The 24,807-nt window shown below is 43.8% G+C and overlaps 1 long non-coding RNA gene across 1 annotated transcript; it reads left to right on the plus strand.

The window, feature by feature from the left end:
* The first annotated feature begins 1,203 nt into the window (after nucleotides 1-1,203).
* On the plus strand, nucleotides 1,204-20,862 carry LOC132673238 (uncharacterized). The gene is made up of 3 exons (XR_009607927.3): nucleotides 1,204-1,362; nucleotides 19,913-20,042; nucleotides 20,752-20,862. It is a non-coding gene; the product is annotated as an uncharacterized LOC132673238 (long non-coding RNA).
* The last annotated feature ends 3,945 nt before the right edge of the window (nucleotides 20,863-24,807 follow it).

A 24,807-nucleotide genomic window follows, 5' to 3' on the forward strand; every position in this document is an offset into this window, starting at 1 on the left:
ACTACCGTGTCCCTGGCTCACAGAAGAGTGTTTGGCACAGTTAGGCACTCAGTGGCTATTTGTTAAATACACGAATGGGGCATACTGTTATTGACTTTCATCTTGAGCACCAATCATAATGATGATAATGCAGCAGCAGCCACAATACTCACAGGAAATAATAATTAAATGTTTATTATGAGTCATATGCTGGGCCAAATGTTTCTCATTGATTCCTATGAGGTAGACACCACTATTGCCTCCATTTTGCAGAGGTGGAAACTGAGGCTTCGGGTATGCCACGTCGGGGTCATCAGGAGGCTGAGAAACCCTCAGGGACACGTCAATACCCATGACAGGAAGAACACGAAGTTCCTGTTGGTGAAGGAAAGGATGAGGCCACTCGGACCCACCACGGCAAGTCCCCAAGGCCCTGGGGCCTCAGCTTCCTTCTCAGTTAAAGAGGGAAAGTCGAAGCTTTCTAACCAAGAAGTGTCAGGGTCTAGAATGCAGCACGGTACAGTAGACAGGACCCCGGGCGCTGGCTTTGGGAGTAACTGGGTTTGAATTCTGACCTTGTCCCTTAGCAGCTGTGTAAGTGTGGGCGGCCTCTTGATCTCTTTAAGCCTCGGTTTCTCCACCTGTGAAAAGGGGTAACAGTCTGGACCCGTCTGCTCTGCAGAGATGCCATGAGGAGCCCATGCGGTAGGTCTGTAAAAGCAGCTAGCACGATCACTGGTGCATGGTCAACCCTCGAGAGATAGCACTTTCTCCCCTCCATTCCTGTGCTGCAGCTTATTCAACATTTACCACCCCCCACCAAAAAAAAAAAAAAAAAAATACCCTGGATGTTTGAATTCCATGTCCTCAGATGAAGCCAAAATCTATAGGTCTGTCTGTAGTCTTTGACCTCATTAAAGGAAGGCTGGAAAGCGAGATTAAAAAAAAAAAAAGACCAGGAAAAAGATTTCAAGGAAGAAAATAGAAACTTTTTTGACAGGGGGGAAAAAATGTGTGGGAGGAGAGGATATTGCAGGAACCACATAACAAGAAGAGCCCCGCTGAGGGGGGAAAAAATGGTGTCAGTCAAGGATAAGTCATTGAGGACATGGTGTTTCCTCTGCTCCATTTGGAGCCGGACGCGCTGCGGGGTGAGTCCCCGTAGCTGGCCAACCGCCCTTGGAAGCTGCAGGCCTCCTGGGAGCGGACGGTCACTTCAGAGCGGCCACGAGTGCACCTGCCAGGCGAGGCCTGACCCGAGGCCCAAGCGGGGCGGGGGCGAGGATCCGACACTGTGCTCAGCTGCTTTCCAGCTTCTGAAAACACCTCGCAGCCCTCTATGGCAGGAGACTTTCTTGGGTCAGGCAAGTGTGAGGTGAAAAGGTAATGAAGTAAGAGGTTGATGGGTTGATCACATTCTGAGGATTTCACAGAATGGCTGGGGCACATACCGAAATGGATATTGAACTTTTTTTTAAGTTGATTTTTGTCTCCTCCAGGGAGGGAGAAAACCAAGCCTCACCCGTGAGGCCGTCCCTTCTCCCTCACGCAGAGGATGGTGGGAACTGCTTGGCTTCCCCCTGGGCCTGTGGTTGGAGGGCGAGGATCGCCCTCTCTGCACGGCGGGCTGGGCTCTGGGCCTGGTGCCCCCGTGAGGTGAGGCTGTGCGGGAGCCAGTGACACTGTCTCGCTGTGACCACGCCTGATGCGGATCCGGCGCAGGGGTCCTCGGTCTGCGTTTCAGCAAGGTCCCACCTCAGGTCATGGGCACGCACCTTCCAGTTTCAGAAGGGCTGAGCTAAAAACAAAACAAACAGGCAAAAAAAAAAAAAACCCCACCCAAACCTTCCCACTTCTCTCAAGGAGTCCCTGCGACCACAGGAAGGGAAATTCTCCGATGGCAACAGCCGAACCACAGGGTGAACTGTGTGTTTGCCAACCGCCATTCAATCAAGCTGGGGTCTCTCATTATGGGGAATAAATCTAATCTCAGGCTTAACTTCAGTCTTTCTGGAAAAACAAACAAACTTCTCAGGGCACCTGGGTGGCTCAGTCGGTTGAGTGTCCGACTCTTGATTTCCGGTCAGGTCACGATCTCGCGGTTCGTGAGTTCGAGCCCCTCATTGGGCTCTATGCTGGCGGTGTGGAGCCTGCTTGGGATTCCTTCTCCCTTTCTCTCTCTGCCCCTCCCCTGCTTGCTCTCCTCTCCCTCTCTCTCAAAATAAAAACATAAACTTAAAACCAAAAAAAAAACCTCTCTCTAGCCCTCTTTTTTCACATAGTAAAGAAGCTCTCAAGATTTCCTGGTTGATGACGTTAAAGGGAGGGCAGTAGATTAGTTAAAAGGCGTGTGATTTGGGGTCAGAAAAAGTGGGTTTCCATCTTGGTTCCGGTTTTTCCTGACTGTGTGAATCTAAGCCATCTCATACCCTCAGGCCTCGGTTTTCTTCTCCATGGAATGAAGCTAGTAAGAGCACCTCATTCATGAGGTGATAGGATTAAATTTAAAAACAGCTGCAAAGTACTGTCCCAATTCAAGTGCCCAAAAATTGGCTGCAGTTACCGCCCTTATTAAGCAATAATATTGTAGTATAATTATTCCCAGATACTGCCGCGGTCCTCATTCATCCCAGGAACGCATTTTCACGTTAGTATTCTGTTGGTAACTCACTGTGGTTATCTGGAGATCCTACTTAACAAAGAATTAATCTTCTAAGGGTGTGCACTATGAAGACAGACATTCATTTGCCAATCCTACAGAAAAATACCAATGAAATTGTATGGCTGCTCTATGTGTAAAAAAGACTTAAAAAGTCATTTAAAAAAATTTTTTAATGTTCATTTATTTTTGAGAGAGAGAGAGAACACAAGCAGGGAAGACACAGAATCTGAAGCAGGCTCTAGGCCCCGAGCTATCAGCACAGAGCCCGAAACAGGGCTCAAACCCGTAAACCGCAAGATCATGATCTGAGCTGAAGTCGGATGCTCAACCGACTGAGCCACCCAGGCATCCCCCCCACCCCCCGCACGCACAAAAAAGTCATTTTAAACCACTGGTATTGTGCCGATGAAAATCGGATTTTATTCCATCTATTTGCAAAAGTGTTTCCTTTTTTTTTTTTAATTTATTTTAACGTTTATTCATTTTTTGAGAGACAGAGAGAGACGACAGTACGAGTGGGGTAAGGACAAAGAGAGTGCACACAGAGCCCGACACGGGGCTCGAACTCACCAACCGTGAGATCATGACCTGCGCCGAAGTCGGACACTCACCGGACTGAGCCACCCAGGCGCCCCTGCAGAAGTGTTTTCTTTGGGCCAATTACTGGGTGAGGTGATGCATGAATAAGATTCGGCCCTTGTCCTCTGGCAGGTCACAGGGTGGTTGTGGAGACAGACACGTAGACAAGGCATTAGAAGAACTTAGAACAGACGCACTAGTGGAACATAGCATACTTTCAGGGCACAGTCATAGCATCAAGGAGAGGGCCTAAGTCAGTACTGGGGAGGAGGCAGGGAAAGAGTCATTTTAAAGACTGAATTAAGTTTTAAGGTTGGACAGATGAAAAGGTAGGGAAAGTATTCTGGGCAGAGAGAATAGAGGTGTAAAGGGCGTGTGTGTGTGTGTGTGTGTGTGTGTGCATGACTTACAATATGTGGTATTTAGATTTCACACATAAGAGTTGATTCCATAGCGAGGGCTGTTGGAGAATTTACAGAGTGGAGTGTTGAGGTCAGGTTTGAGTTTCTGTAAGATCCCTGCCGTGACTGTGCAGGAAATGGAATAGAAGGGCAGGCTAGAGACAGCTGGAGCAGACAATAGGGAGTGGGAACAGAGAAAAAGGGCAGGAGTGAGGGGACATTTAGAAGATAAAATTGGATCTAGAAGTGAGAGGAAGAAAGGTGTTAAAAATGCCAAGTAGGTGGAAATGTTCAGCAAATGGTTCAATACACAAATATGGCAGACACTGATCTTTGCTTACATAACACCCATCCCCTGTGTCCCACCTTCTTGTTGCTAGAGCCCCAATTTATTGACTTGTAGGCAGAAATCCTTTGAGATTGGAAGGGTTTAGGCCCAACCCCTATGGATGAAGTGAGGTTGGTCTGAACCAGTTGTGCTAATCTCTTCCCCCTTGGCCGCTTAGTCAAACTGTGGGCAAGTGACTCATTTATTCTGGCTAAAATATATCGAGGGGCTTCCCTTGAGGCATAAAAAGACACACAACTGGGGAACTAACACTTTGCTGATTTTCCCTTCTCCCTGTCCGGAGGTGAGCATAACCCCCATAGCCCACATATCCCTTTGCAGCTGCAATCTTGTGGCTATGAGACAAGAGTTTGAGAACAAAGACAATACCTTAAGGATGGTAAGCAGAAGGTGGCACTTGGTCCCTGATGGCACCCTTGGGCATCTGAATAAATGCCAGCAGCTACTCTCTCTGAATTTCTTGTTAAGTAAGATAAAAATGTTCTGTTTGTTCAAGGCATTTGTTTTATTTAGGGTAGGATACAGTAAGGTAATGAGTAGATTCCAAAAGTAATGGCTCAGACATGATAAACATGTATTTCTTAGTTTTGGTTGGTCAACGATGGATGTTGCGGGTTGTTGATGGTGAAAAGCCCAGGGACACAAGGTGATAGTGGATCTATTGTTTTCAACCTGTGGCTTCTGACTTTGTTCTGAGCATAGAATCAGTTGGCCAGCAGTGGGGGGGGAGGGAGATTTTATAGGCCAGGCCCCTGAATGGCATATTTCACTTCCACTCCCTTTGCATGGGAGACAACTGAGTCACGTGGCCACATCTAGCTGCAAGGGGAACTGAGAAATACAGAGTAACCAGGAGACCATATTCCAGCCTCTATGGAAGGATGGATTTTGTGGATAGCTAATGGACTCTGCCACACCACTGTAAGTTGAATTTTTTATTGTTGTTACTTGCAGCTAAAAGGATTCTTAACTGATCCAATGGGTCTGGAGCATAGAGGAGACCTCAAAATGGGTCATGCAGTTTTTCCTTGACTATAATATCTGCATTTTTCAAGACATTATCACATGTGATCACTAAAAAACAGTGGAGTGATTACATCACCTAGGAAGGAGGCAGAAAGTGAGAGGAGACACACAGAGAGAGCCCTTTACATTGTTTATGGGACCCATCCAATCCAGAATTCTCCCCACTGTCTGTGAAAGAATAACTCAAACATGTTAGTGGCCTAGAGGACTTGCCTCGTCCAATAGTCTCATGGCTCAGATGAAAGAACAAGTCTATAGATCAAAGTTGCCCAAGTATTTTTGTTTTGGGGGCTTCTGGATATAAAATCCAAGCAGGACCGTCTTTGCCTCTGTTTTCTTTCTAGAAGGCACTAATGTGGACACACAGCTGAAAAAAGTCTTGAGCAGAATGTGTTCAACTTCCTGCTTCTCTGGTGAATATGTTTTATGTGGACACCTAGCAACACAGATCCTGAAATAACTTAATGTGGGAAATGCTCCAAATGCAGTTCTGTTCCTTCCCCTCTTCCTTATCCTCACTCCTGAGGCTTCAGGTTGGGAGACTGACTTTTCTGGTTTTAACTGTACAAGGCCACACTAAAAGCAATAGATGCGGGCTCTGGAACTTTCCTCCACCAGGAAGCTACATTGCCATTTGAATTTTCTTGGAAGGGTGTCCCCATTAGGCAGTAGTCTTTCCTGATAACTGTAATCACTCTATGGAATATGTACTAATGACCCTTGGAAACCCGAGTTGACACAGACTGTGGCTCTCACGGATGTGTGGTGTATATAGTCATGGGTAGCCTCTCAGACATCCGCCGTCTAACTAGCTAACGGCATCCTCCAACACTGGGCCTCAAACTCCCAATCACAATCGCGAGGCAAAAAGAGAACATTCAATTGTCGTTTGCTCCTAAAACTTGAGGATATAGGCACTAATCAGCTGGAGACATATCTATGTATCATTCAAATAAATTCCACTGAGGCAGGAGCCATATGGTATGCATTTCATCACCCCCCCCCCCCCCCATCCCGGCCATACTCTGTAAAACAAATATAATAACAACTGGTGTACGGGGCCTTCTTGTTTTATGCCAGTCATCATGCTACGTGTTTCACCAGAGGAATCTCATTTAATCCTCAGAACAACTGGATCAGGTAGATAGTATTTTACAGATGAGGATAAAAGAGGTTAAGTAACCATGCAAGTAACAGAGTTCACAAATGGTCGAACCGGGATCCAAGCCCAGCAGTCTGAATTGCTCCTATCCTAGCCCCCGCGCCCACCCCCATTATTTCTTGTTGTAAGGATTAAAGATGAAGGCAAAGCACCTTATATACTCAATAAATGGCCATTATCTTTATGTCATCATTCCTTCTTAATACTGGACATTGTGTCGCTTTCTTACAAGTTGCATAGCAGGCTTACTGAGCTGTCTTGTTTCTTATGTGACTATGAGGAAGCTATACAAAGATGATTCCTTTGTTAGAAAATGCAAGAGTTTTGTGACATGGTAACAACCAAGGTCTTGGTGACAGCCAACATCTGGGGGAGCTGGCCCAGAGAAATAAAAGGTCCCAGGAGTCAAGTCAACCTTCTGGCACTTTAAGTTATAAGATTTTACTTACTAGCAGTATTTACGAGTCTCTTGAAGAGCAATATTAAATTGAATCAATTAGTGGTTATTCTGATCATTTTTACTTCATAAAGCTTATGTTTCCAATACAAAAGGCATATAAAACTTGGAAAATCCAATGAAGTATGAGGAGGAAAAATCAGCATAATTCTACTGCTCCAAGACAGTTCCATTGGCATTTTTGTGTTCTAATTGACATTGTATTCATTTTTTAGAATTTGCTTGCTTTGTTGATAGCATGAGAGGCCTTTGAATTCCCAGGTACCCGAGTCATCAAACTTTCTAAATCTGGTCCCTTTGGCTTGGGACACAGAGAGGCCCTGCTATTAGTCGGCTCTTAGCCCTAGAGTCTCAAGGGTGCAGTAAGGCAGATCCTGGCAGGGCAGTGGCCAGAGGGGCCCCTCTGGACAGGGTGACAGAGGCCCTGTTATCTCAGGGAAAAGCACTCTGCTCCGAGCCAGTATTCTGCACAAGGGTCGCCCCAGTCCAGGAGGAAGTTTTCCTGGGACCGGTTCCCACCCTCGTGGTCACATCACGGTGACGCAGAAGGAAGCCGGCCTCCCTAGAGCCCAGGTCTCTCACAGGAAAGTGTTGTCAGAGGTTTCTGTATGGGCAGCGGTTCGTGCATGCTGGGTTCAAAACAGCATTCCCAACCCGCAGGATTTGTTCACAGGCTGGAAGCCCGGCCTCAGGGCTGCTCTGTGGCGTTTCCTCCATTTGGTCCCAATACTTGCGGTAATGCCTGTGGTGGTGCCATAAATCAGCCCTGCTCTGCTCTCCCCCCAGAGACTTCCAAATGGATTGCCCTCTGGGCGGGCAGCGTGAGATACCTCCTTTCAGATGTCATGGACCGCACAATGATTGACCAGGGGAAATTTATCGTTCAGCTGAACAAAATAATACTCTGAAGGCTTGGGCATAGTCTTGCTTTGGCCTGACACTTTTTGGTGGCCACTGAGAGAAAGGGAAAGCCACTGCATTCATCTGTTGTCTGGACGGAATTTGCTACTTTGTAGAGGAGGTGGATGGCAATGCCATGCTCTCCTGTTGACGTCTGGTCCTCAGTCCTCACTTCAGCTCCACGTCAGTGATAAGCTCACCCTCGGAGGCCCCTCTCGCAGCGTTCGCTCAGCTAGAGGGAAGAACCAAGGAATAGGAGTCCAGAACCCCATGCTCCAGGCTTGCAACACCCACAGCCTGAAATTAGGGGCGCTTGGGTGGCTCAGTTGGTTAAGCATCCGACTTCGGCTCAGGTCATGATCTCACAGTTCGTGAGTTCAAGCCCCACGTCAGGCTCTGTGCTGACAGCTCAGAGCCTGGAGCCTGTTTCAGATTCTGTGTCTCCCTCTCTCTCTGATCCTCCCCCGTTCATGCTCTGTCTCTCTCTGTCTCAAAAATAAATAAACATTAAAAAAAAATTGAAATTAGACAAACTAGCTTACCTTTGGAGGTCCTGAGATTCCTTGAAAGTGTATTCCCTTAAGTGGACAGCTAATTAACTGACACTCCTTGCAGCTGTCTGTCCAAGAGCATGTGACATGCTAATGACCCTTGGGTCCTGTAAGATCCTAAGTCAACTTCTGAGCTCCCTCTCTTCTCAGGGCTCCACGTATTTTATTTACTCAAATTCCTTGAAGATTGGCAACTTGTGTGCCTCAATTTTGAAGACTCTAGTAACCAGAACAATGGACTGTCAGAATGAGACGTGGGGTGTTGCCCAAACCCTTCATCCTTTATTTTGGGGGTGATGTCATGGAATGCGTTATAAGACACCAGCTGGGCTGAAGTGACACACAGAGGACCAAGGGGCTGTCGTGGGCACCCCAGGAAGACTTACCACAGGCGTAGGACACAATAGCTTTAGGCCGCAAAGGCCACTACTCTAGGAAGTCCCATTTGCTTGTTCCACAGACTTTCCACATAGAATGTCTGTTGTTCAAAAGGGCTTCTTCAGCTTCAGATTGCTGTAGCCAGTTTCTCTCTCTGCTGCTGCCACTTCCCAGCTGTCCCGTGGCAGGCTGTGCCCTTTGAGGTGCGACGTGCTCTAATTGCATTCAGTCTGTGCTGAATGTGCTCCAGTCCATGGCACAGGTGGCTGTGTTACAAGGAGACCACGTCTTAGCCACTGAGTGGGCTGCGATCAGCTTAAAGCTCAACGCGTACATGAGGACGAAGGTGATTTGAGGGATAAGCTTGTGTCTCAGAACCACTGTTCTACAGGCCTAGGGCATGGTTTAGACTATGGTGTTTCGTTCGTTCTTCCTGACAGAATGTTCAGTGAGACTTTCCCTATTTTCTCAGCGTTTCTCCTGAGGACCCCAAGTTGACAAATGACTCCGCTTTCTAAAGAAGTTGCTAGACCGTCCATGTGGGATTTGCTAAGGGGTGGCCCATCGCCCCTCTCTAACCTATATATATAAGAGAAAGATAGAGGTTGATCAAGGATGCTGGGGAGTAAAGATTTCTTCAAAGCAGCTTATCTGAGTGTCCTGTGTGTACCTCCACTCTCCTCGTGAGAGTCAGAGGAAAGCTTTTTCTGATCCCCTTTTCAAGCTGGTGTGGAGAGCCTGCTGCCCAGTGCTGCTGGGACAACACAACGGGGAGGAGCAGATGAGCTCCTGGGAGGACATGACAGCGTCCCTTGGAATCTGCCTGAGTCTCCTTGGGAGAACTCTAGAGGAGAAAGGTTGACCAGAGCTGTTTATGCAAGTCAAAAGAAGACATCGCAGACTGGCGACACTTTTAGCAGATGCTGTGGGAGTCAGCTGGGCTTGAACTGTCATGACAGAACCGTGCCCTACACGGACGACTCTGGGCAGCAGTTGCCAGGAGACAATGTCTGTCACCCTGGGTCTGTAGAGACTGACAGAGCGGTGCTGCGCCTGTGGTCCCCCTAGAGCAAGGGCTCAGGAGAACCCACAACAGAGGGAGAAGCCACATTTGGGCCTCTGACTGGCAGGGGGCACTCCTGTCTGACTGAAGCAGCTCCAGCCATAACGTAACACTTTGCCCTGTCCTTTAATTTCCCCTCCCCTGCCCCAACCATGGATGGAAAAGAAGCCAGGGAGAGGAAGAACAAAGCAGAGGAGAAAGCCAAGTTCTGCCCTATGCAGGTTACAAAGCTGGGGCCAAGTCCGGTGGGTAGAAAGAAAAAGAATCCTCTGAGGTGGATGAAAAATTGAATTTTGGCTTGGTTTGGATTGCCTTTTTGACCCCTGAAAATAAAGACCATTCACACTTGGACCTGGAAAGTCTGAGGACCCACTCACGCTACCATCCAGGGTAGGGAGATGGGAAGATTGGATTTGAAGGGTAGAGATGAGGCAAAAATGGAGCTTTGGGATCCAAGCTCTTCAGTAAACTGGTCACATTAACATTTTGGAGTCAGGCTTTCACTTCTAGGAAGATTGAGTAGACATATCTTTCTCTATTCTTCTTGCCAAGGGACTTGGCAAGGGACTTCTTGCCAAGTCCCAAATATCCAGACCTAGGTGGTTTCAATGGAGAATTCTATCAAATATTTAAAAGAGAATTAACACCAACTCAGCAAAATATCTTATAGAAAAATAGAAGAGGAGGGAATACTTCCCAATTTGTTTCATAAAGTTAGTAGTATCATAATACTAAAACCAAACATTGACAGTACAAAAAAAAAGAAAACAGCAGACCAATATACCTTATAAATTTAGAGGCAAAATATTAGTAAAGAGAATCCAGCAATATATAGAAAAAAATTATACTCCGTGACCAAATAGAGTGGGGTTTGTTCCACAAATGGAAGGCTGGTTCATTATTTAAAAGTCAACCAACATAATCCACCTTATTAATAGCTAAAGGAAAAATCACACGATCATTTTAATCACTAAAGAACACATTTGACAATATTCAATTATCTGTTCATGATAAAAATGCTGAGAAAACTAGGAATAGAAGGGAACTTCCTCACCTTGAAAATGAGCATCTACAAAATATTTATAATTAACATTATTCTTAATGGCGAAAGAGGGAACTCTTTTCCTCTAAGATCAGGAACAAGGCAAGGTTATCTTCTCTGACCACTTTTGTACAATATATTGTTAGAAGTTCTAGCTAGTACAATGAACAAGAAAAAGAAATAAAGGGCAAGCAAATCAGGAAGGAAGGAAGGAAGGAAGGAAGGAAGGAAGGAAGGAAGAAGGAAGGAAAGGAAGGGAGGGAGGGAAGAAGGAAGGAAGAAAGGAAGGAAGAAAGGGAAGATGGAAGGGAGGGAGGAAGGAAGGAAGGGAGGAAGGAAAGGAAGGAAAGATGGAAGGAAAGGAAGGAAGGAAGGAAGGAAGGAAGGAAGGAAGGAAGGAAAGGAGGAAGGAAGGAAGGAAGGGAGGAAGGAAGGAAAGGAAGGAAGGAAAGGAGGAAGGGAAGAAAGGAAAGAAAGGAAGGAAAGGAAGGAAGGAAGGAAGGGAGGAAAGGAAGGAAAGGAAGGAAAGGAAGGAAAGGAAGGAAAGGAAGGAAAGGAAGGAAGGAAGGAAGGAAGGAAGGAAGGAAGGAAGGAACTGTCTCTTTGCAGAAGACATGGTTGTCTATGTGGAAAATCCTAAGGAATCAACAAAAGAAATCTCCTACAACCAATACATGTTCAACAAGGTCACAGGCTGCAAGACAAATGTGTACAAACTAACAGGACTTCTATATACTAACAATGAACGTGGATACTGAAATTTAAAACACCATTCCATTGATGACTACTCAACAAAAAGAAATATTCAGGTGTAAATCTAACAACACATATATGGGACTTGTATGCTGAAAACTACAAAACTCTGATGAAAGAAATCAAAGACCAAAATAAATGGAGACACATTCCCTGTTCATAAATTGGAAGACTCAGCTTCATAAAGCAGTTCATTCTCTCCAAACTGGCATACAGATTTAATGTAATTCATATTAAATACGCTGCCAGACTTTTCATAGATATACACAAGATTACTTTAAAATTCATATGCAAGAGGCATCTGGGTGGCTCAGTTGGTTAAGCGTCTGACTCTTGATTTTGGCTCAGGTCATGATCTCAGGGTCATGGAATCGAGCCTCACATGGCACAGAGCCTGCTTAAGATTCTCTCTCCCTCTGCCCCTCCCCTGCTCACATGGGCTCACTCTTTCTCTCAAAATAACGTAACATGATATAACGTAACGTAACATAACATAACACAAAAAAGTAAAATTCACATGCAAATGCAAAGGAACTGAGATAGCTAAAACAATTTCAAAAAAAAATTTTAATGTTTATTTTTGAGAGAGAGAGGGAGACAGAGTGTGAGCAGGAGAGGGGCAAAGAGAGACAGAGACATAGAATCTGAATCAGGCTCCAGGCTCTGAGCTGTCAGCACAGAGCTGAACGCGGGTCTCAAACCCACGAACTGTGAGATCATGACCTGAGCCGAAATCCAGACGCTTAACCGACTGAGCCACCCAGGCACCCCTAAAACAATTTTTGAAAAGAGTAAAACGTGTGGGATCTACCCACTATCACGACTGAAAATGCAGCTAGTGTAGTGAAAATTGTGTGGTGTTGGCGGGGGGGGGGGGGGGGGGGGGCGGGGCACATAGTTCAATGGAAGAAAACAGAGAATCCTGAAGTAGACCCACACAAATATGCCAAACTTACTTTTGAGAAGGTTGCAAACAATGTTGGAGTACTGGTCATCCAAGGGCAAAATAATGATCCCTGATCTCCACAAAAATAAATTCAAAATTGGATCATGGGCTTAAATGTAAAATACAAATCTGTGAAGTTTTTAGGGAAAAAAAGAGAAAAACCTTTGGGATCTGGGGTTAAGCCAAGTTCCTAGGCTTGATACCCAAAACACGATGCATTAAAGGAAAAATGGATAAGATGGATTTCATCGAAATTAAAAACACTCGTGCCTCGAAATACCTCAATAAGAGAAAAAAGAGACAAGCTACAGACTGGGAGGAAATATTGGCAAACCACGTATCTAACAAGAGACTAGGATCTAGAATATATTAAAAACTCTGAAAACTCAACAGTAAAACAAAACAAAACAAAAAACAGGCAACCCACTTAGAAAATGGATAAAAGACACATACAGACATTTCACTGAAGAAGGCGTCCAGAGAGCAAATAGGCACAAGGGAAGCTGTCCAACGTTATTGGTCATTAGGGAAATGCAACTTACAACCACTAACAATACACCTATTGGAATGACTAATATAAAACAGATGATGCCCAGGATGTGAACAGACAGGATCACTTACACAATCCTGGCTAATAGGTGAGATGGCACAGTCACTCTGGAAGACAGTTTGGCAGCTTTTAAAAAAAAAACATTAAGCACGGGGCTGCCGTCACGCCACCCAGCAAATGCAGTCTGGGCATTTACTCCAGAGAAACCAAAGCCGATTTTCACACAAAACCTGTATACACATCGTCACAGAAACTTGATTGTAAAAGCCACACACTGGAAACAAGCCAGATATCTTTCAACAGGTGAATAGTTAAACAGAATGTGCTACATCCGTTCATGGACTACTACCAGGCAATAAAATAGAATGAATGACTGATATCCACCACAACCTGGATGAATCTCCAGAGAACTATGCTGTGAATGGAATCATGTGATTGCATTCGTATGACATTATTGAGATGTCAAAATCGCAGAAATAGAGAATTAGAGTCTACGTGGTTTCAGGGGCTGAAGGAGGGGGTCGGGGCGGGAGAGCAGTGAGGCACCATGAAGGACCCTCGTGATGAAGAATGTTTTGTATCGTGACTGTATCCCTGTCGGTATCCAGATTATGACGTCATACTGCAGTTTTCCAAGATGTTATTATTGGGGAAGACTGAGTGTTATAGACTGAATTGCATCCCCTAAAATTCATGGGGAAGCCCCCGTATGAATTGGAATTCATACGAATTGGGAATCTCCAATAGGACTGCATTTGGAGACAGGGCCTCGAAAAAAGTAATTAAGGTTAAATGGGTTTAAAAGGGTAGGGCCCTAATCCAATCAGCCTGGTGGTGTCCTTATAAGAAGAGGAAGAGACATCAGTGATATGCCTGCACAGAAGAAGGGCCATATAAAGACACAGAAGGCAGTCCTCTGGCAAGCCAACCAGAGAAGCCAACCAGAGAAGCCAACCAGAGAAGCCTTAGGAGGAACCAAACCTGGCAACGCCTTGATCTCTTAGACTCCCAGCCTCCAGAACCACGAGAAATAAATTTCGACTGTTTAAGCTGCCCATAAGTTGGTTGTGGCAGCCCACGCAGACTGAGACACTGGGCAAAGGGTATACAGGCTCTCTCTCTATTATTTCTTACATTTGCATATTAATCTAATATTATCTCAAAATAGGGGTGCCTGGGCGGCTCGGTCGGTTAAGCGTCTGGCTCTTGGTTTCGGCTCAGGTCATGATCTCATGGTTCATGAGATCGAGCCCTGTGACAGCACAGAGCCTGCTTGGATTCTCTCTCTCTTTCTCTCTCTGCCCCTCCTCTGCTTGCTCTCTCTCTCTCTCTCTCTCAAAAATAAATAAATAAATAAATAAATAAATAAACGAAAAAATAAAATTATCTCAAAATAAAAATTTACTTACAAAAAAAAAACAAAAACAAAAACGTAGTTTTTACTTCTCAGAACTAAACAGCTCTGAGAAGTACCTGAAGGACAACAGTGGTTTTCTTAACTAGATTTTTTTTCATACCAGGCCATGTCAAGTGCCTCTTCTTGGGATACCCATGCTACCCTGCACTTACCTCTATTACCACACTGGTCTCCTTGCTCTCTGAGTAGCCCTTTACATGCCTGTCTCAATCATTTTATTTTTAGCACGTGGCCATTTGCTTGTTGACATGATGTCTGGGACATAGTAGGTACTCAGCAAGTGTTGGTTGCATGGGCAAGTCCATGAATGTGTATGTGGCAGGTGACAGGTGACAGGTTTTTTCCAAGATTGGCTGCCTGGCTGATTCATACAGGGCACCCAAGAACAAATTGAAAGATGAGGCTGAGAGAAATGGAGACCCTAACCAATTTTTATAAGGAAAGCATTTTCCATTGTAAACTCCATTAAGACCATTCCCTGTAAGTACTGTTAAGCCATTCCAAAATTTGCCATCATCCTCTTTATTTTATTTAAAGCATTTTTATTAGAATTAAATATTTTCTACTTAAATATTTCATAAAGATTTGATTCTATCATTTTTTGTGTGTGATATAACTTCTGCCTTTTTGTTTGTTTGTTTGTTTGTTTGTAGTGGTTTCCTCCTTGTGTCAAATTTACAGATGTAAATTTTCTCTGACAGATTTGATTTTTCCATTAGTTTTCCCCGGTAACAAATTTTACTCTACAGAATTCTAGCTAACGTCAGTTTTAGCCTCAGACATAGTAAAGGCTTAATAAACATCAGCTGTTATTATGCATTCTTTGTAACAGTTATTTCTTTGCAAATTTGTTTTGAGGTATAATTACATGCCATAAAATTTTAATGTGTACAATTCAGTATGTGCAACATTTTGCAGCCATCTCACCATTTAAGCCCAGAACATTTTATCACCTCAAAAAGAAACTCCGTACCTGTTAACAGTCACTCCCCATATCCCCCTCTCCAGTCCCTGGCAACCACTAATCTACTTTCTGTCTCTATGTATTTGCCTATTTCAGACATTTCATATAAACGAAATCATGCAACATGTGGGCTTTCACATCTGGCTTTTTTCACTTTGTATAATGGCCTCCAGGTCCATCCATACTGTAGCATGTATTAATACTACATTCCTTTTTATGAATGAATAAGCCATCGAATGGCTATGCCCTCTTGAATAGTCATCGTATGGCTATGCCATTTTATTCATCCATTTATCAACTTATAGACCTTTGCGTTGTTTCCACTTTTTGGCTATGAGGAGTGACCCTGCTGTGAACATTGTGTACAAGTTTTTGTGTTGATATGTTTCCAGTTCCCCTGGCCATTTACCCAGAAGTTGGAATTGCCAGAATGGATTCCCACTATCCTGTATAAGAGTTCTACTTTCAGGGGTGTCTGGGTGGTTCGATTGGTTGAGCACCCGATTCTCAGTTTCAGCTCAGGTCATGATCTCACGTTTCGTGAGTTTGAGCCCCATGTCGGGCTCTAAGCTGACAGCACGAAGCCTGCTGGGGTTTCTCTCTCCCTCTGTCTCTGCCCCTCCCCGGCTTGTGCTGTCTCTGTCTCTCTCAAAATAAGTAAATAAACTTAAAAAAATTATAAACAAAAAGAGTTCTTTCTCCGCAACCAGTCAATACTTCTTATTGTCTTTCTTAACGTTGCCATCATAGTAGATATGAAGTGGTATCTCAATGTGGCTTTGATATGCTTTTTTCCCTAGTGACTCATGATGTTGGGCATCTTTTCGTGAGCTTCTTGGCCATTTGTATATCTCTTTTGGAGAAATTTCTACTCAAATTCATTTTTTAATTGGCCTATTTGTCTTTCATTGTTTCATGATAAGAGTCATTTATAGATACTGGATATAAATCCCTTCTCAGATATATGATTTGCAAATATTTCCTCCCATTCTCTGGATTGTCTTTTTCTTAGATGTTTATTTATTTTTGAGAGAGAGAGAGAGAGCACAAGCGAGGGAGGGGCAGAGAGAGAGGGAGACACAGAATCTGAAGCAGGCTCCAGGCTCTGAGCTGTCAGCACAGAGCCCGATGTGGAGCTTGAACCCACGAGCCATGAGATCATAACCTGAACTGAAGTTAGATGCTTAACTGACTGAGCCACCTGGGTTGTCTTTTACTTTCTTGATGGTGTCCCTTGAAGCACAGAAGGTTTTAGTTTTGATGAAATCCAATACGTACGTGTGTGTGTGTGTGTGTGTGTATGTGTGTGTATAGTGGTTGTGTTTTGGATATCCTAAGAAACTGTTGTGTAATTCAAGTCACAAAGAATTACATTTATGTGTTTTTTTTTTTTTTTTATCGTTTTAGCCTTATGTTTGGGTCTATGATCCATTCTGAGTTAATTTTTGTATATAGTTTAAGGCAGGGTTTCAACTTCCTTCACTGCCTGTGAAAATCTGGTTGCCGCAGCCCCATTTGTTGCAGACCATACTGCCCACACTGAATTGTTTTAGCATCCTTATTGAAAATCAATTGACCATACATGTAAGAGTTTATTTCTGGGGGCTCTTGGGTGGCTCAGTCAGTTAAGCGTCTGACTTCGGCTCAGGTCATGATATCACGGTTCGAACCCAGCAACGGGCTCTGTGCTGACAGCTAAGAGCCTGGAGCCTGAATCTGATCCTGTGTCTCCCTCTTATTCTTCCCCTCCCCCTCCCCCGCTCACCCTCTCTGTCTCTCTCTCTCTGTCTCTCTCTCTCAAAAATGAATAAGCGTTAAAAAAAATTTTTTTTAAAGACTTTATTTCTGGACCACCATGTCTGTTTCACTGATCTGTGTATCTATCCATATGCCCTTTTCACAGTCTTGATTACTGTCAAGTTTTCAGATCAAGAAGCATGAGTTGTTCAACTTCGCTTCTTTTTTTAAAAGACTGTTTTGGCTATTTTAGGTCCCTTGATTTCCATATAAATTTAATGATCAGCTTGTTAATTTCTTTTACAAAAGGCAGTTAGGATTTTAATGGGGATTGTGCTGAATCTGTAAATCAGTCTAGGGAGTACTCCCGTCTTAACAATATTAAATCATCTGACCCACGAAGATGGGATTGCTTTCCACTTATTTAGGTTTTTAATTTCTTTCAATGATGTTTTGTAGTTTCCAATGTACAAGTCTTCTACTTCTTGTGTTTCTCTACAAACTGGAGGAAAGACTGGTAGAATTTAGTTTTGAAGTTAATGTGCGAGAACTTTCTCTCATCTTCGTAAGACAGAATGAGGGAAGCTAGAGAAAAAGACGGCTGTGCGGGGAGACTGAGGGAAAGGCCGAGCTTCTGCAGTGAGTCGACTGTTCAATTCTTGAATGTCTGGCAATGGCAAAGCAAAGGGAGAATATTTGGGCACCGCAAAAACAGAGTGCAAACTTTAGGCTAAAAGCATCCGGCTCTGGCAAGGAGAGATGGAAGGAGGCAGGGGGGTCTTTGACACACTTCCCATTATACCCCATGGTAGTCCGCTGGCCTCCAAATATGAGTCTGGTCCTGTCAGTAGTAACCTTGCAGAGACACTGTCGTGTCTCCATGCACTTTTCCGTTCTGTAATCACCTGAACTCAGAGTCCAGAATTATATGGGATGGGAATGTTTCCCCAGTTCTTCCTGACCTGTCAAGCAAAAGACCATGCATGGATGCCCAAAGTCCTCATTCAGTCAGCCAATGGCACTGCGGGAATGGCCCGCCTTTCCTTCCCAGTACCCTGTGGCAGAGGGGAGGAAGACGGGAGCAGCTGGGGGAAAAAAAAAAAAAAACAGCAGCAGGGATTCTCTTGAGTCTGAAATTAAGTTGTGGAAAAAAAAAATCCTGAGAAATCCCATTGGAAAGAATGGGAAAGAATCCACATAAAAGATTTTATTGCTTATGATGAACTCCTGCTGCTCCCATAAATTTTTCTGCAAACTATACTGACATTATAAATATGCAACACACACACACACACACACACACACACACACACACACATACACTCTGACGTATGGACCGGGCTGCATTTGGAGTGGGCTTTCCAGAGGAAAAGGTGCACTTCAGTTTAAACATCTTCAATGCAAACGGAAAAACAATTTCAAATATCAAGTTTTCAAAAACTTTCAAAAACTCAGTCCCATTCTGAGGTGGACTCTGTCCCTCTATATTTCATTCGGGATAATTCTCTCTGCTATTGAAAACTAGTAGAACACAGACATTTGTGTTTAATTTAATTTAATAATTTAATTTAATTTAATTTACAGGAGTGCCCCTCCTCATTTCACCAGAATACTTTGCTCTCACCCTTTTAAAGAGTGGTACTTCATAGGAAGCTCAAGATATTTTACCCTTATCACATCATTTGTTTCCCAGCATTCCTGGGAGTACACAAAAAAGAGGACAGACAAGGTATGAAGGGGGTTTATTCTCCCCATTACACAGATGAGGAAACTGAGACATGGGGAAGAAAATAGGATTTCATGCATTCATCAGTTTATTCATTCACCAATTGTCTACCAAGGGCCATTTTGTTTTAGGTCCTATCTTTAGATGCTAGGGCTGATGTAACTGTCTTGGCTCCTCTTTTCACGGCGTCTCCAGTCTTATGGGAGAGCCAGATTGTCATTTTCAAAATGTAAATCTTGATCGTGTCACGTCTTCTTTCTGGGGTTTTCTGCAGATTTCAGAATAAACACAAACTCTTATCATGGCGTCCATGGTCACGTGGTCTTGCCCCATATCCACTAACATTAGCCTCATCCAGTTTCTGCTCCAACACCCACCAAAGCTTCAGCTCTCTCCCCCATGAGGTTCATATGCCTTTGGGGTTTTTGAGAGGATATATTTATTTAATCTCAGTATTTAGTCTGATCAAAGTTTTAAGGGCGTATGGTTCATAAAGTTGGTATTTCTAATAAAGTCTTATTGTAAAGAACCATAGCCCTTTTTCTCCCAGACTCAGACTCACTCTCCTCCATCTTCAGTCGATTCTCCTGATATTTACCTCCTTATCTCTCCCATTCTTGAGTTGCCGCGTTCCTGTGTTTCACTTTAAGCACTATCTGTTGGCTCACGGAGGAGTAGGAGGCTTTAGTTTTATTGACCCCGCGACATCACCACATTCTGTTCCCACCACTACCGACGGTCATGACTTATCATTGTAAATCCAGATTTTATAATCAAAAGCAGACTTTATGTGCTACAAATTATACAATTATATACAATTATATACAATTATATTTATTGTTCCTGGTTCAGAAACAGCTGAACAGAAGACTCAGCGCTAGGGGATGAAAGCCATGAGACATTGACTGGTTTAATTTTTTTCATTAGAAGGAATCTTAGGGGTAACTTCTTCCTGTCTTTTAACTGCCCAGATATCGATGCCTAGGTTGACGGTCACGTGGCAAGTGGGTGACAGACAGGACTGGCAGGTGGTTCTCCTCACCCCATTTCTTTCTTTTAGCATGGGCCACTCTGTAAACAAACTTTCAGGTAATATGAATTTAGGACTGATCACTGAGTGTGTCAGGAAGGTTCAGCTATTTGCTTAAAGGTACCTCCTGGGCAGATCTGGGCCAAAGTAGTAGAGCTGAGATTCAAATGCTCTCTGTCTGCTTCTGAGCTCAACACTTTCCTTCTTTAACTAACATCGTGCTGTTTCTGTGTTTCTCAGACCATGATCCTTCCTGATTCTTGGAACCTGAGACTGTCTGGCCTGCTGTCAGCCTCAAAGGGCTGTCCTTAGAATTAAATAAATAAATAAAGACGCAAACACTGTGTCTTAGAAGAATGTCTGCCACGTGGTAAGCAACTAAGAAATGTTAGCTGCCATTGCGATCCTTTCCTCCTCCTCCTCCTCCTCCTCCTCCTCCTCCTCCTCCTCCTCATCTTCCTCCTCCGCCACATCCTCTCCTCTTGTCCCCTCTCCTCTTCCTCCCCAACCCCTTCTTCCTCCCCCAGCTCCTCTCTCCTCTTCCTTTCCATTCTCTGTCTCTAATTCCCTTACCTTCCTCCTTGCTGACAAACTACCCCTTTTTTCTTGGTCCTGACAAGGACTTTTCTCTGATTTTCCTCACGAAAGTTTCCTGAGGTCTCCGTTTTTGCTACTGTCCACATGTAGCTCAAACTTTTGTACTCCCGTCTTGTTTTCTTCATTTTTTTCTTACCTGCCTTCCATCTGTAATTGGTTACAAATGGCCCCAGAATTGTCCCCTTTGGGTTCCACTGCCCTAGGGAGTTCCCCATCTTGCCTCTTCACATTAGCCTCTCAGTTGCCCAAAACAAGTCCCTTCCAAGAAGTCCTTCCTGAACCGGACAAACCCTCTTCACCTCCAAGGGGAGAAAAGAATCCAAGTGCCATGGCCTTCCCCCCAACCCCTGCCTAATTCTGCAATTACTTTTCAGCCTTGAGAAACTTCACTGGTCTCAGCTTCCTTATCTGTGAAGCCAAGGCACTGAACCCCCCCAGCCCCCCAATTCTCGGGTTTAATAAATGTTTTTGTTTCATTTCAGATATTAGATCCTGCTCTCCGCTGGGGTTCTGCACACCATCCAACGGTGTCCACTGAACTTCCTTTTGCTTTTTGCTTTGTTTTTATTCTTCCCTGGGAAAAAAATAAAATAAAATTGGGTAGAAGACACTGTGTCTGTTACACTACACAAGAAATCTTAACAAATTATGACCATCCTTCGCTCATCATTCTGGGAATATCCACTTTTGTGGGGGAGAGGTAACTAAATACCTACAATCTTTAAAGCCATTCCCTGTAATGGAATCAGAAAAACAAACCTCTGGGCAAGAAATGGATCTTTAAGGGTGACTTCTCTTCCTTTCTCTCCCCGCTCTCTAGATTAAGTGATAGTTCCTCTATATTTGAAATTCTGCTATGTCCTGTCTCCTCAAACACCACTGGTCTCAAAAATTGCCATGCTCACTATTATTTCAAATACCCCTTTCCAATAAAGAGCCAAAAAAAAAAAAGGGGGGGGGGGAGTAAAAGGGATGAAAGGGAGGACTGAGGGAGAAGAAAGAACTGAAATATTAGATTAGCGCATGATATACCTTAGGTCTTTCTCTTATCGCTTAATATATGCTATTTAATTTAATAATGACAATCCCACTGGGTAATTGCTGTTATTACACTTTCAGAGGAGAGGGAGGCTCAAGGCGGTTAAATTGCCCAGTTGTCCCGTCACCGTCTCTTCTTGCATTTTGCATTAGGCCAGTTAAGCTGTAGTCAAGCTCTGCTTGACTCCAAAGACGGTGCCTTTTTTCCCCCCACTTTACTTTATTGATTATCCATGGTCCACTAATTTCCAGTTGCTTAAAACAACACTGATCCTCTCACAAGTTGTATGAGTCAAGAACCTGGGTGTGGCTTAGCTGGGTGCTTCTTACTCAGGGTCTCTCGGTATAATCAAGGCGTCGGCCAGGGGCCGTCAGCACCTCCAGTCAATCACCTGGCTGTGGAGAGGCAACATGGCAAGAAATTGATCAATTCCCCTCCACTGGGCAGCTCTCCACATGGCAGCTAGCTTCCCTGGGTGAGTAATTTAGAGGGAGAGAACACTCAAGTGGGGAGCCACAGTCTTTTCATAAACTACTGTTGTAAGTGATAGCCGAGCACCTGTAACAGCATTCAGTGGGTCAGGAAGTCCAACCCACTCAAGGGCAGGGGGTTACACAAGGACATGAACACCAGGAGGTGGGTGCCGGGGTTGGGGGCCTCGTGCAAATCATCTTCCTGAGCTCGTTTTTATGTCCTAAAATATTCTTCGCTCTACAAAAACCAGTTCTATTTAAGCCGTCCCTTAGGTAAAACTAGCATTCTACCTGCTTTCAGCATCTCTCATGAACTTTTTAATTATTATTATTTTTAATGTTTATTTATTTATTTTGAGAGAGAGAGTGAGCGTGGGCAGGGTCTGGGGCAGCGACAGAGGATCCCAAGCAGGCTCCACGTTGGGTCAGTGCAGACCCTGATAGGGGCTGGATCTCACAAACTGTGAGATCATGACCTGAGCTGAGATCAAGAGTAAGACCCTTAACCAGCTGAGCCACCCAGACGCCCATTCTCATGCCCTTTTTTACACAGTCAATTTTCAGGAACAAGTTTCAGATATATATATATATATATATATATATATATATATATATATATATACATATATACATATATTCAGATATATATATATATTCAGATATATATATATTCAGATATATATATATTCAGATATATATATTCAGATATATATATATTCAGATATAGATATAGATATAGATATAGATATAGATATAGATATAGATATAGATATATCTCATACATAATGTATATGGGTACTCCAAAAACCATATGAAACTGCTCTCTTCATACTGGCTGCAGTGTATAAAATATTAAAAAAATAAAACCAAATCACAAAGATAAGCAGCATCTGGCACAATGTTCATCACATTTATACAAGTCCTGTTTGCAAAGATTTCTATCATGTTAAGCTTGGATAGGACCCCAAAGAGACATCTTAGTGGCCACCTGACCCATACTAATGTGAACATCCATCCGCTCATAAGTGACACATTATTAATGTCCAGAATTAGCCAAGAACACTTACTGACTATATACTAAGAACCGAGCCCTTCATTCTGGTGAACACATAGTAAGTAAAGCTTTTTATACCTTCGAAGCTTTAGAATTCAATTGACCAGGCTAAGGTAGCTGAGCCTCCTAGGGCCTCACGGGGAAAAGCAGTACAGATAGAGAGCATGGTACTTGAACAAGGCCTTGGGATCCCAGAGACCTAGCTTCAGAGGACCGTTCTTCTGCTTGGTGGGTCCTTGGTCAAGTGCTCTTACCTAAAAATAGGTATAACAGGGAACCTGGGAGGCTCAGTTGTTAAGCAAATGGCGTTAGCTCAGGTTATGATCTTAGGGCTCGTGAGTTCAAATCCCACATTGGGCGACCTTGAACCCCACTTTGGGGAAAACATGAACCCCACGTCAAGTGAGCCCTGCTTCTCTCTCTCTCTCTGCCCCTCGATCACTTGCACCCTCTCTCTCAAATAAAATAAAATAAAATAAAATAAAATAAAATAAAATAAAAATAGGTATAACAATACCAGGTGGCCAAGAGGGTAATGGTGAGAAAAGCCAGCACAGCCAAGTGGTTACCCAAAGCACGTGGACTGCGATGTTGGACTGCCTGGGTTCATTTTCAGGCTTTTCCGCTTTCTCCAGAAGGCCCTTAACTTCTCTGCTTCAGCTTCCCCATCTGAGAAATGGACATAATGATGGCAGCTGCCTCACAGGGCTGTCGGATTAAGTGAGTTAATAGGTGCAAAGCACTGAGAACAGTACTCGGCATATGGTACATGGTGAATCAATGAAGGATAAATGATATTATTTGTGTAAAGCCCTTAGCATGGTACCCGGCATAAAGTAAGGAAATTAATAAATCATTTTCAATTTTTAAAACTTTAATTCGTTCGTCTGTAAAACGGGAATATTAATGCCGGTATTATAGAATTCTTGTGAAAATAAAATATAAAATATAAGTACCTAACGGTTTGTGGCCCAAATAAGGACTTACTAAATGGTAACAGTTATTATGACTACTCACAAGCAATTATAGGGCCACCAATATATAAGAGTTGGGAATGCCAAATAACTCAGCGTAAAGCCTCTGTTAAGCCACGAGCTAAGTATCTCAGCTCTAAGTGAGTTCCATGCTCTGGGATCACTACAAGATGTTCCTTGTAGCCTGGGTAGTGCTTTCTGGAGTTCCTTCGGTGCTGCATGTGTCCAGGGAATTCTGGGCCTGAGAATGGTTTCTGCTTGGTATTTTAATTGGCATATTAAGTTTCTTATCTACTTCTCTTTTGTGTTTTTAATAATATCCCTTTGTGGCTGCAGGCTGAGTGCAGGAAGAATGTATTAAAGCTAATAGAGACAAATGCCGTAGACACATTGAGAGCCTGTGTTTCTGGAATCATCTGGTTTCAAACAGAGGGAGCTGGTTGTCAACCTCGTGAGCAGATTCTGGAGGGCCTTGCTCATGGGGTGATGAGTAGGGGAGGCTCAGGGGCACCCAAAGGGCCCACTGAAATTCTCTTTTTCTACTCTCTCAAGGACTGCCACGGTGCCTCGCGCCCTCTCGTGAGAGCCCAGTTCAAGAACACTTAGCGTCTTAGACCTCTCCTTCAAGGCTGGGAGGGAGAGTTCATAGGTAGCACCAGCTTGGGTAGAAAAGAATCCATTTCTGGAACACATAGCCCTGTCTGTGGCCCTGCTGACGATAGCCACAAACTAAGGGGAAAGAAAAGCATTTTTAAAGCTTAGTTCTGGGAAGCAGATCGCCCCCTGACCTCCTCCCTCGAGCCAGAGCTCGACTATCAGACTGAAGGTAAACATACCACAAAACAAGACAGTGGGGAGACACCACTTCATGACTAATTGGCTTGAAGAACACGGAGTAAAGAAAAATACATAAACAACTCTTTGAGCTTTGAAAATAAATACTACTAAGGACCACGGATTGCTCACACAATTTCGTTTTTATTAGAAATACCAACCTC

This window comes from Panthera onca, chromosome C1, assembly GCF_046562875.1.
Source record: "Panthera onca isolate mPanOnc1 chromosome C1, mPanOnc1 haplotype 2, whole genome shotgun sequence".
Lineage (NCBI taxonomy): Eukaryota > Metazoa > Chordata > Mammalia > Carnivora > Felidae > Panthera > Panthera onca.